Source organism: Plecotus auritus (genome assembly GCF_963455305.1).
Source record: "Plecotus auritus genome assembly, chromosome: 12".
NCBI lineage: Eukaryota > Metazoa > Chordata > Mammalia > Chiroptera > Vespertilionidae > Plecotus > Plecotus auritus.
This window is the reverse complement of record NC_137778.1, coordinates 7,268,399-7,282,632: the sequence shown is the minus strand read 5'-3', so window position 1 is coordinate 7,282,632 and position 14,234 is coordinate 7,268,399.

Below are 14,234 nucleotides of genomic sequence, written 5' to 3'. Positions count from 1 at the left end.
CTGAACTACATGTTACCTGGAGTGGCACCAGCTAGCACAGTCAGAAAAGACCTTATGGGGGAGGCAGAACTGAAACTGGGCCTTGAAGGATGAATGGGATTTGGCAGAGAGTGAAGAAGACCGAGGGCATCCACATGAGGAAAGCATAAACAAACAAAAACAGAGCCCTAGATCTGCATGATGTGTTTTGGGCACCTCCCAGACACCATGCATGGTCACGGTCCTTTGCCTATGTGTGGCATAGAGCCTCAGCGAGAATGTGTGCTCCACCCCTTACCCTCTACACATCGTGTGATACCCAGTCCTCTACGAAGCGTTTCCTGACATGACTAGTGAAATTAATTACGGCTATTTTTGCACTCCTTTCTTTCAGTCATTATAACTCATTCCATTCTGCCTTACAGTATAGACAATTATTTGTTTCCCTCTACATTATACATCACTCAAGGACAAGATCCATGACTTCCTGATCATGAAGAGGCGCACATAAGAGGTGATAGTTGTATTCATTTCTGCAGCCACCGCCAGGCAACCGTGCCTTGTACCCTGCTTGTGAGCAATAAATACTGTTGAAGAGAAGGTACTTCTCGGAAGTATTGACATATCACAGCCAATAAGCAGAGTGGAATCAAATTATGACATATATTAAATATCAGGATACAAATGGCAGAGGCTGTTTTGGAGGGAGAAGACTTTCAGAGTTAGGCCGGCCAAGAGGGCAGCTGAAGCCCGGAACCAGGTGTGAGCCGGTGAAAGGCAGTCACCCTAGGGAGGGACATGAAGGAGGAAATGAAGAGATTTGGTGATAAAGGACAGAAAAATTCCAACGTGACACTGAACAGGCTGTTTCTCCTAAAAAAAAAAAAAAAAAAAGTACTTCTCATCTTTACGTGAGTTGAGGGATCCCTCTTGAATATCCTCATTCTCTAAACGGCCCCTGCTACTCCCAGGTGTGCTCACTCATTCAAATTCTTAATGCCCTAATGCCCCAGTGAAAAGTGAGGAAAGAGATACAGAAAGAGAGAGAGAGAAAGGGAGGAAAGAAAGGAAGGAAGGGAGGGAGGGAGGAAGGAAGGAAGGAAAAAAGGAAGGAAGGGAGGGCAGAAAAAATCAGGCAAGAGTTTCTTAGGTCTTCCAGGAAAACAAACCCGAGGTGGAACCAGTGCCCAGGAATTCTGAAAGTGGTCTACTCTTTCTGTTCTGTGAATATTCTAATTTATTAGATTCTCCTTCTGTAAAATGAGTGTGTAAATATAAGCTGACAAAAGGAGACTTGACTTTGGGTGCTGAGTACACAATGCAATGTATAAATGATATGTTACAGAATTTTACAATTGAGATCTATATAATTTTATTAACCAATATGTGTTACCCTTCACAGCTTTCCAGATGAATTAAATTGTGACCAATAGGTCTATAAAATAAGAATATTCTTTCATGCCGAAACCGGTTTGGCTCAGTGGATAGAGCGTCGGCCTGCGGACTCAAGGGTCCCAGGTTCGATTCCGGTCAAGGGCATGTACTGTGGTTGCGGGCACATCCCCAGTGGGGGGTGTGCAGGAGGCAGCTGATCGATGTTTCTCTCTCATCGATGTTTCTAGCTTTCTATCCCTCTCCCTTCCTCTCTGTAAAATATCAATAAAATATATTTAAAAAAAAAAAAAAGAATATTCTTTCAGCCCTGACCAGCGTTGCTCAGTGGTTAGAGTGTCAGCCCGTGCAACAAAGGGTTACAGGTTCTATTCCCTGTCAAGGGCATGTATCTGAGTTTTAGGTTTATCAGGTGTACCAGTTAATAATGCAGATTTTTAATCAAAGAAAACACGGTCATTTCAAGAGAAACATCAAAAGTTTTAACTTAAAGCGTTTAAACCAGCTTTATTCAAAGTAATGTCCATGGCTAGCTACACATTTCCCCCATCTTTCAGGTAATTTGTGGATACTGTCCCAATAGAACTTTTCTTGTTTTGAGGCAAACCATTCAGAGACCCAATTTTCTACTTCTTCTTATGTTTTGAAGTGCTGCTCTGAAAGTGTGTGTGCCATCGATCGGAACAAGTGGTAATCTGAAGGAGCAAGGTCTGGTGAATATAGTGGGTGGGTTAATACTTCCCAGGCAAGATCTTTTAGTGTGTCTTTAACTGGTTTTGAAGTGTGTGATGGTGCATCATGATGAAGCAAAATTACTTTGCCATGTCTTCTGGCATATTCTGGTCATTTCACGATCAAAGCGTGGTTCAAATTGATTATTTGTTGTCGGTAGTGATCACTATTAACGGTTTCACTTGGTTTTAGAAGCTCATAATACAGCACACCTTCCTGATCCCACCAAACGCAGAGCATAGTCTTCATTCCAAAACGATTTGGCCTTGCAGTCGATGTTGATGGTTGACCTGGATCAACCCATGATTTTGTGCATTTGGGATTCTCAAAATAAATCCACTTTTCATCGCCAGTCACAATTTGATGCAAAAACGACTTTCTTTCGTGCCGCTGAAGCAACATTTTACTGATGACTTTTCAGTTTTCCAGTTGTCTTTCATTCAGTTGATATGGCACCCATTTTCCTTTCTTTAAAATCTTTCCCATTGCTTGTAAACGATCAGAAATTGTTTGCTGAGCAACGTTTAATCTTTCTGCAAGTTCTTTTTGAGTTTGACATGCATCTTCATCCAATAATGCTTGTAATTGTTGGTCTTCAAATTTTTCCAGTTGACCTGGACTTTCTTTGTCTTTCACATTGAAATCATCACTTTTAAAGCGTTTAAACCAGCGTTCACAAGTATCTTGAGATGGAGCATGTTCACCATAAGCTTCCCGAAGTATACGATAACTTTCGGCAGCACTCTTCTTCAAAATAAAGTAATGAATTAAAACTTCCCACAAATGATCTTTTTGTGGCACGAAATTTTTTAAGCGTAAAAATATCTATGTTAACACCTTCAGAAAATTTGTCATATGAAGTTTTGAAGCTTGCTGTCAATACAACAAAATAGCATACATATCAAATCACATAAATATCAACATATGTGAAACTCCAACTATTGAAAAAAATCCACATTATTAACAGGTACACCTGGTAATCCCCAGCCCAAGTCAGGAAATGTGTGGGAGGCAACCAATCAATGTGTCTCTCTCACATCTATTCTCTCTCTCTCTCTCTCTCTCTCTCTCTCTCTCTCTCTCTCTCTCTTCCCTCCCTCCCTTCCACTCTCTCCAAAAATCAATGGAAAAAAAATATTCTCAGATGAGGATTAACAGGGGAAAAAAAAAGAATTAAAAACCATTCTTTCAATAGAACAGGATTTTGTGTCAGACCAAAGATGTGCCAATTTTACACGTGACGTTGAAATCTCAGGGGCAGTCCTCTAGGGGAAAGCACCGGTGGTAAGCCAGGGTAGTAAAGCATGGGCTTTACCAGAGAACTGAGAAAATGAGAAAACGTTACAGCTCATGCTTCTCAGAAAAAGAAAGTGAAGTTGATTTAAAATGTGTGTGTTTTCCATTGGCAGTAAAATCTCTGCATTTCTCTTAGCAATATTTTTTTCTGATATATCTTTTCGGGCAGTGGAAACAAAAGAAAATATAAACAAAGGGGGTTACATCAAGCCAAAGAGCTTTGCTCAGCAAAGGAAACCATCAACAAAAGGAAATGACAACCCACTGAATATTTGCCAACGATACATCTGATAAGGGGTTAATACCCCAAATTCATAAAGAAGCCACACAACTCCACACCAAGAACAGCACACAACCCAATGTCTAAAAAGGGGCAAAAGACCTGAATAGACACTTCTCAAAAGAGGACATACAGAGGGCCAATAGACAGGTGAAAAGATGCTCAGCATCACTAGTCATCAGAGAAATGCAAGTCAAAACCACAATGAGATATCACCTCACACCTGTCAGAATGGCTATCAACAATAAATCAACACATGTTGGTGAGGATGTGGAGAAAAAGGAACACTAGCCCTTCCCTTTGGATATCCCATCTCCCATCCCCTTTCCTTAAATAAATTCAATTCTTCTTTTTAAATTTTTATAAGAATTTATTTGAGCCAAACTCATGACATAAGCTGTGGAATAAGATCTCAGATGTTCCTGAGAATAATAACAGTTCTGCAGCTTCTTTTATGCATTTGAAATTAAGGAGGGGATGTAAGAAAGATCGGGGAGCACATAATCTTGTTAACTATCCTATAATTATAGTTAACTGGAATATGTGCTCTCTTGAGGGTTTGAAGGGGAATATAAGACAATTGGGGACTAGCAATCTGAATCTGTGCCAGTAACCAGTATCCTAATGCACATTCTTGTTAGCCTATGAAGTCACTTCCCCTTCTTTAGGCAATAATCTGTTTTCCTAAATACTCCCAGTTTACAAGGGCCATAAACCAAGAATTTAACAGCTCAGCCAGAGGGGAGGTCACTGGCACCACCCAGGCCAGGCCTTTGGGTGAAATCTCACTTTTCCCACCCCAACCCACAGAGGGACGGCAAAGCCTGGGAAAAGTCCGAAAGCCTGGTCCGCATTTGGGGAGACAGAGAAACCAAAGGGATACAGGGGAGAGACCCTCCGCATTCGGTGCTCAGGCTTTGGACACCGACTCCCCTGAGTCACCGTCCTAGTACATCTGCAAATAAAGGGTTTTTCCTGAATCTTCTGAGCACCCACTGTGTGTTTTGCAGCCGCCTGGTAAATTCTGCCACAGGTTAACACCCCACTTCTGGCATTTCAAAGGTGTGTGAACCTAGATGCGCAAGGTTGGAGTGTGTCTTTTATTAGCTGTCCTTTCTAATAAAGAAAATCTCCAGCTGACAGTTGTTAGGCACATTCTTGTGCTCCATTATGTTCTGCTGGGGCTCTTGCCCCTCCCGGCGATTTTCCTGTTATTCTTGTAGGTTTCATGATTCACAGCCTTCGGCTTCCAGTAAACCACCTCACCCAGTTTCCAGTGGACCGCCTACACCTGGCCCCCACCTGCACCTGGTCTGACCCATTACTCTGACCCTTACAAGAGACATAAATATCCCGCCCCCTCTACTCTGCCCTGCTGACGCCAGTTTGGTCTCAGCCCTTCTAGCAGATGTAATAATACAGTTATAATTCTTTACCCCTTTTGGACTCATGGGTTCCTCCTTCAGCGACCCTAACAGTAGTCGGTGTTCTTTAAAGTCTCTATGTTCTGGGAGCTTCCTGATGGGAAGGAAGGAGCTGGTGGGTACAATGGACCCTTGCTTGTACCCAGCACCAGGTCCAGGTCCATAGGGTGGTCCTGGTTGGGCTTCTTTGGATTCCTGCTAGCTACCAAGTAAATGTTGAAGCCAAACCATTTCCTGGCTTCTGGAATCCCCTGGCATCGTCCCTGTGGCTTCCCCAGCCAGTACACGTAACCTCAGTTTTTCTTTATCCACCGTCTGAGATGGCTATTTAGCCTTCCCAGCACCACCATGTTAACCTTTCACTTCCCGTGCCTTACAAAGAGGCCCAGATGAGAGGCAGAAAATGCTTCTTGTGTCATACCAACGTGTTGGATTCAACTTAGGTCTTAGGTGAGACAACAGGAGTGCTGAGGCTGTGGCTGGGACTCAAAACAGGAAAATTCCTGACAGCACTCTGACTAAAAGAGTCCAGGCCTCATGCTCAGGAACCCCCATCCAGGCAGCAAGCAGGATCCCCGGTACTCACCCCAGAGGTGTCCCCCGCTTATTCAATCCTTCCCGAGTCACCAGTTAACAAAACTGGACAACCATTGGATCCAGACTGCCTGTCACCACTTGAGCCAATTAAGCAGAATCAGGGTTGAATCATATATGAGCCAACCCTGTGTTATTCCAGTAATGCCGGCAGTATGGGAGAGCAGCAGGTCACCCACGAATAGCTGCTCTGCCCCATCTCCTAGCCCCCATAACCAGCTGCTTATATTGGGTAGAAGGACAAAAGTACATGGGAAGTAGGCAAAAGGAATAAGAACTGGTATAATGGTTACAGGTTAGAGGCAATGCAGGCTGGGGCAGGCACCTCTGGGACGCTATTGTTTTAGCAACAAGGTTGTTCATCTTTCCATGATAGTAGACAGTTCTCAGATAAGGATAATAGACTTCATTCCAGGTTTACTCCTATGTCTTGGGCGTACAACTCTCAGCCAGGTTAGAATGTGCTTTCTCTAATCAAGAACAGAACAATCATGCTTAGCAGAACATGATTAATATTTCTTTTTAAAAATATATATTTTTATTAATTTCAGAGAGGAAGGAAGAGGGGGAGAGAGAGATAGAAACATCAATGATGAGAGAGAATCATTGACCAGCTGCCTCCTGCACGCCCCTACAGGGGATTAAGCCCACAACCCCGGCATGTGCCCCTGACTGGAATCAAACCTGGGACTCTTCAGTCCACAAGCTGATGGTCTATCCATTGAGCAAAACTGGCCAGGGCCATAATTAATATTTCTTATAACTATAGCTAACAATCATAGTTAACAGAGCATGATTATTATTTCTGCCCCTAACATAAAGAAGTTAGGGTTGAGAGATCGAAGATGACTGCCGACAGGAAGGCAGGTTGCAGGATAGTGTGTGAGTGAGAGAACAAAAGGAGAGTGTGTGGACGTACGGGGAGTGTCTATTTGTGAGTGAGGGACCGCTATATTCCAAGGGACTGTTGGGGACTGCCGGACTGGGCTCCCCTGACCGGGCAACCTCCACTGCTGCTGAAATCTCTCTCGGAGTGACCGGCTCTGCAGCAGAGACTGCGCCAACTTGAAGGGGAGAGCCCTGTGATCAGAAGCCTTGCCTCACCTTCAATTGGGAAGAATCGGATACCTCCCGGGACCCTACAACCACAACACCCAGGGAGCAGCTGTGAACCCACAAACACCGGGTCTCAAGCAGCATGAATACGCGGACTCGGATGAGCTCTGCACCTTCTCACAGAAAGGTCAGATTTCGCCCAGAGAAAGGTGAGGTCTGCGATCCAGGCTGAAGGGAGAAACGCGCGCAGTGAGAACTAGAGGTTCACAGGAAGTCTGCGCCCCACAAAATCCATGGACGTTGGGGCCAGCGTAGTCTGTGAATGTGGAAGGGGCTCCACAGGGCTGCTGACAGAAGGGAACTCTAGAAATCAACCCATAGCTGGGCTGGGCACAGAAAGGCAGCCTGAAGCTACACCAGTAAACTGGCTGCGCTGTGCCAGGGGGAAGATGTGCACAGAGACCTGAGCAGAGTTGCATGCAGTGCTGAGGTGAAAAAGTGGTGAGTTCGTGCATACAAGAGTCAGTTTGTGATTCAACTCCTGATTGGCAGTGTTTCTGTATTGACATCCGGGGCTATAAGTCCTCTCTACCCAGTATTTAGAATTTGTTTTCCCTGTTGCACTTAATACTGGTTTGGTGGTATGGACTTCCCTAGAGCTGGTTTTCTGATCATTTCTCCCTGCTCTGATCCCCAGGTTCCACAAAAACAACTTTCCCTTGCAGTCTCTGAGAGTGTTTTTAATTGGGTGATCCTATGTTCTGGACTTAGTAATCAAAAGCAAGGATTTAAAGAGAAAAAAATGATTATGAAAAAATACTATGAACAACTCTATTCCAACAAAATAGACAACCTATCAGGGGTGGGCAAACTTTTTGACTCGAGGGCCACAATGGATTCTTAAACTGGACTGGAGGGCCGGAACAAAAGCATGGATGGAGTGTTTGTGTGAACTAATATAAATTCAAAGTAAAGGAGCGGAGGGGAGAGCAAGAGAACCCTCCGCTCTTTCGACTTCGCGGGCCGGATAGAACAGCCGAACAAGCCAGATCCGGCCTGCGGGCCGTAGTTTGCCCACAGCTGACCTAGTTGAAAAGGACATATTCTTAGAAAAATACAAGCTCCCAAAACTCAACCAAGGAGAATCAAAAAACCTGAATAGGCTGATAACTACCAAAGAAATTGAAACAGCGATCAAAAATCTTCCAGCAGCCGAAATCGGTTTGGCTCAGTGGATAGAGTTGGCCTGCGGACTGAAGGGTCCCAGGTTCGATTCCGGTCAAGGGCATGTACCTTGGTTGCAGGCACATCCCCAGTAGGAGGTGTGCAGGAGGCAGCTGATCGATGTTTCTCTCTCATCGATGTTTCTAACTCTCTATTCCTCTCCCTTCCTCTCTGTAAAATATCAATAAAATATATTTAAAAAAATATATATTCCAGCAAACAAATGCCCTGGTCTGGACGGCTTTACAGGGAAGTTCTACCAAGCATTCAAAGAAGTACTAAAACCTATCCTCCTCAGACTATTCCAAAAAATTCAAGAGGAAGGCACACTTCCAAGCTCTTTCTATGAAGCCAGCATTACCCTAATCCCAAAACCAGATAAAGACACCACAAAAAAGAGAACTACAAGCCAATATCCTTGATGAACATAGATGCTAAAATCCTCAACAAAATTCTAGCAAATCAGATTCAGCAATACATTAGAAAGATCATACACCATGACCAAGTGGGATTTATTCCGGGGATGCAAGGATGGTACAATATCTGCAAATCAATAAATGTGATCCATCACATAAACAAATTGAGAGACAAAAATCACATAATCATATCAATTGATGCAGAAAAACCATTTGACAAAATCCAACACCCTTTCTTGATAAAAACTCTCAGCAAAGTGGGAATAGAGGGATCATACCTCAACATAATAAAAGCCCCATATGACAAACCTACAGCCAACATCATACTCAATGGACAAAAACTAATTTCCCCTAAGAACAGGAACAAGACAAGGATTCACACTTTCACCACTCCTGTTTGACATAGTACTAGAAGCACTAGCCATAGCGATCAGACAAGAAGAAGAAATAATAGGCATCCAAATTGGAAAAGAAGAAATAAAACTGTCCTTATCCACAGATGACACGATACTATACAGAGAAAACCCCAAAGACTCCATCAAAAAAACTACTAGACCTAATAAATGAATTTGGCAATGTAGCAGGATACAAAATTAACACCCAGAAATCTATGGCCTTTTTATACACCAATAATGAACTCACAGAAAGAGAAATGAAAAAAACAATCCCATTTACCATTGCACCAAAAAAATTAAGATACTTAGGAATAAACTTAACTAAGGACATAAAAGACCTGTACTCAGAAAACTACAGGACATTGAAAAAAGAGATAGAGGAAGACATAAACAAATGGAAGAACATACTGTGTTCATGGATTGGTAGAATCAACCTCATTAAAATGTCCATACTACCTGAAGCAATCTACAGATTCAATGCAATACCTATTAAAATACCAATGGCATATTTCAAAGATCTAGAACAAACGCTACAAAAATTCATCTGGAATAAAAAAGACCCTGAATAGCCACAGCTATCCTGAGAAAGAAGAACAAAGTTGGAGGGATCACAATACCAGACATCAAGCTATATCACCAAGCCACGGTTCTCAAAACTGCCTGGTACTGGCACAAGAACAGACATATAGACCAATGGAACAGAACAGAGAATCCAGAAATTGACCCAAGCCATTATACTCAGTTAATATTTGACAAAGGAAGCAAGAGCATACAATGGAGTCAAAATAGTCTCTTTAATAAATGGTGCTGGGAAATTTGGTCAGATACATGCAAAAAAAAAATGAAACTAGATCACCAACTTACACCATACACAAAAACAAACTCAAACTGGCTAAAGGACTTGAATGTAAGATGGGAAACCATAAAAACCCTACAAGACTCCAAAGGCAGCAAAATTGCAGACATATGTCATAGCAATATATTTACAGACACATATCCTAGGGCAAGAGAGACTAAGGAGAAAATAAACAAATGGGACTACATTGAAATAAAAAGATTCTGTACAGCAAAAGAAACCATCAACAAGAAAGCCCACCGAATGGGAGAACATATTTGCCAATGTTATTTCCAATAAGGGTTTAATCTCCAACATTTACAGGGAACTCATACAACTTAACAAAAGGAAGATAAACAATCCAATCAAAAAATGGGCAAAGAATCTAAATAGACACCTTTTGAAAGAGGACATTCTGAAAGCCAAGAGACATATGAAAACATGCTCAAAGTCACTAAACCATCCAAGAGATGCAAATCAAAACAACAACGAGGTACCACCTCACACTTGTCATTAACAAATCAACAAATGACAAGTGCTGGCAAGGATGTGGAGAAAAAGGAAACTTCTTGCACTGTTGATGGGAATGCAGACTGGTGCAGCCACTGTGGAAAACAGTATGGAGTTTCCTCAAAAAGTTAAAAATGGAACTCGCATTTGACCCAGTAATCCCACTTCTAGGACTATATCCCAAGAAACCAGAAACACCAATCAGAAAGGCTATCTGCACGCCTATGTTCATAACAGCATAATTTACAATAGCTAAGATTTGGAAACAGCCTAAATGCTCATCAGCAGGAGAGTGGATTAGAAAACTATGATACATCTACACCATGGAATACTACGCGGCTATAAAAAATAAGGAATTCTTACCATTTGCAGCAGCATGGATGGAACTGGAGAGCATTATGCTAAGTCAAATAAGCCAGGCAGTGAAAGAAAAATACCACATGATCTCACTCATTTATGGAAAATAAAGAACATTATAACCTGATGAACAAAAAGATAGATACAGAGGCAGAGAAGCATCAGACAGACTGTCAAATTACAGCGGGAAGGCCGGGGGGGTGGAGCGGGGAGGGCATGTGCCAAGGGATAGGGGAGGCCGGGGAAGGTCAATGGGGGAAGAAAAGGAGACATATGTACTACTATTTGTAATACTTTATTTTTTTTTTTTATCTTCACTCTCTTTAATGTTTAAAATACTTTACATTTTGCCCTAGCCGGTTTGGCTCAGTGGATAGAGCATCAGCCTGTGGACTGAAGGGTCCCAGGTTCGATTCCGGCCAAGGGCACATGCCTGGGTTGCAGGCTCGATCCCCAGTAGGGGGCGTGCAGGAGGCAGCCAATCCATGATTCTCTCTCATCATGGATGTTTCTATCTCCCTCTTCCTTCCTCTCTTTATCGGGGGGATCTCTGCCCTTCCCAGCTGCAAACTGTCTCACCAGCTGCGCCTCCTTCACCAATTCGGGCTGGATTCCACTCGTTTCAGCTGCTCCCTCTATTTGCTCCGGGACAAGGCTCAGGACACGTCCGTCTATTCCGCTGCCATTTTATCTCTTGTAATACTTTAAACAATAAAAAAAGAAGAAGAAGAAGTTAGGGTTGTGGGCTCTAGTGATTGGTTGGAGCCAAGGTAGGGTGTAGTTGATCATTGCATCTGGTCCTGCCATGGTGTCATTTCTGAGGTTGGTGGTTGAAACACAGCTGAGGCCCACATGTTATCTTTAGTTTGACTGAAAATCTGTTTCTGTGGTCAAAAGGCCTGAGGCTTTTATCTAAGATAGTTAGATGCTGACCAGAATCTGATGTCCTGAGGGCTTAATAATTAAGAAAGTGGATGTGCTGGGAAAGAGGGAGTCAGGCGAGTCATGGTACTATCAGACTGGATGAGGCCAATTTGAATCAAAAGGAAAGAAAGGAGAAAAGATCACATTAAGGAAATAAAGTTTCTGCATGGTTACACTGAGAACAAGAGACCAAATGGTGAAACAAATATGCTTCCTTTGCTCTAATGGCTTAGGACATTCCAAGAGTTTAGGGAGCTGTGAGCCAGAATGGTGGACAAAGACCAAATATACTTGAGAAATATATTTTATTCATCTGAATGGCCAAATATATATTTCTTATAAATCAAAATATCACAGGTAATGAAAATATTTTGGAAATTGATAATGTTAATGGTTGTACAACAGTGTGAATAATTAAAGCCACTGAATTGTATAGGTAAAACACTAAAATTTAGGTTATGCTATTATAATATGTAATTTGGGTTATTTTACCAAAATAAAAAATAAATATGAAAAAAGCATACAAATGGAAAGTGTCTATTATGTTTTCCAGAAAATTTCAACTCACATTGCACACTTAAAATTTTTGTACTTTGCTCAGGAAAAAAAATAGAATAATAATAATAATGAAATTAGGACTGTTAGTTTAGAGAACTGTACCAGGTGTCTGACTGGTGGTTTGGACCAGACCTGGGTTCAACAATCTTGGAACTTGAGTTCTAGCTAGGAAAGAATTCAGAGCCAAGACTCAAACTGTAAGAGAACATCCTATCTAATAAAGAGGGAATATTCTAATTGACCCTCATGCCATCACAAAGGTGGTGATGCCCACAGCCAATAAGGAGGGAATATGCTAATTGACTGCCCCGCCCTCAAAGATGGTGGTGCCCAGTCCCCTCAGCTCCCCCCACCAACTGCCCAGGGCCGGCCAAGGTGCAGGCAAGCCTTGGATGGTGGCTGCCCAGCTGCCCAGGACTGCCCAAGGCTCAGGTAACCAGGACTGGCCAAGGCTTGCGCTTCCGGCAGTGGCAACAGCAGAGGTATGATGGGGTGTCACCTTCCCCTGATTGCTGGGTCACCTCCCGCCCCTGACGGTTCCCAGACTGTGAGAGGGGGCAGGCTGGGCTGAGGGACACCCCCTCCATTGCATGAATTTTCATGCACCGGGCCTCTAGTCTATATATATAAAAAGCCAGTGACTGTAATGATGTAATGACAGGTATGACCAGTCACTATGACACCCACTATGGCCAGCAAACTGGCCTGACCAGGGGGTGGGGCTGGCCGGCCAATCTCCCATGGCCCTTCCCCCTGGCCGGCCTGCCCTAGATCTAGGTGGGAGAATCCAATCAGGGACAGGCTGCCAGCCAAACACTCCCCCACCCCGCCCTTTCCCCTGGCCAGCCCCACCCCTGATCTGCCCACCCTACCATAATAGGCCCAAAGGCCCTCCCCCCAGCTAGCCCTGCCACTGATCCACCCCCCACCCCAATAGGGGTGGGGCCAGCTGGCCAACCTCCTGCAGCCCCTCCCCCACACCCAGCCCCACCCCAGATCAGCCCCCCCATCCCAATCAGGGGCAGGGCTGGCTGGCCAACCACCCATGGCCCCTCCCCCAGGCCACTGGCCCCCAATCAACACCACCCACCCCATTCTGGGGAGAGGCCAGCTGGCCCACCACCCACAGCCCCTTCCTTCAATTGGCCCCTCAACCCCAATTGGGGGCAGGGCCTACTGGCCAATCGCCTGTGCCCCTCCCCCCAGCCAGCCAACCTCCCACCATCTTCTCCTCCTGACAGGCCCAGTCCCAATCTACCCCGATTGGGGCTGGGCCGGCCGGACCCCACCTGTTCACAAATTCATGCACTGGGCCTCTAGTTTATTTATAAAATCACAGAGGTAGAAGAAGTAATTCATAGAAGAAATGGGCTGAGAAAACAAGTTCTAGAAGCAAAAGAAGGGTCCATGGGGCTTGGGAGTGAGGAAAGTAATGGTAGCACCTGGGGGTCTGGGGGAGGGAAAGGTGTGGGTAGGGGTACTCCTGAAAGGGAGAGGGTGCTGGTGTTATGGAATATGGAATTTGTGTAATTGGTGCAGAAGAGACAGTTGGACACTCTGAGGTTTCAGGAAAAACCTTTATTTAAAGCAGTGCTGCTGGTTCAGGGGATTCTAAGATCCAGATCCTGAACAATTTAGACAATGAGATTTTCTCCTTATATATTTCTGAGTTTCTTTGTTTCCTAACTACCAAGCTTCGGTCGGGGACTCTCACAGTTCCCCGGCCCTGAGAATCAGTTAGAATGGTTAACTTAGATTGTAGCTAATGTCCATCCTGGATGGCGCCAGTGACCTCCCTCTAGTTAAGCTGTTAAATCCTTGGTTTATGGCCCTTGTAAATTGGGAGTATTTAGGTGAATAACTCTTGTGAGACCAGATAATTAAGGAAGGGTCAGTGACTTCAGGAATGTGCATTAGCGACATAGGTACGGAGTCCGGCTGCTCGTCTCCTACATTCTTTCACAAATGGAGTTAATTATCGGTTAGCAAGAGAGTGCAGTAGAAAGCAGGTTACTGGGACAAATTCAGATTGCTAGACCCCAACATATCTTATGCTCCTCATCACTACCTCTTCCATCCTAAGGGTTTTAAGGGTGGCGATTTTAGGGAGGATCCCAGGGGAAGACTTCAGTAGGATATTCAGCAGCTTTCTAGGTGTGTGCTTTCAGGGTTGGAAATGCGTCAGCACCAGGGCATGGGCTCCTTTCTCCTTGCAGCTTGTCCTCACGTCAGCCATTGCATTACTTGTCTGGTGTTCCTGCT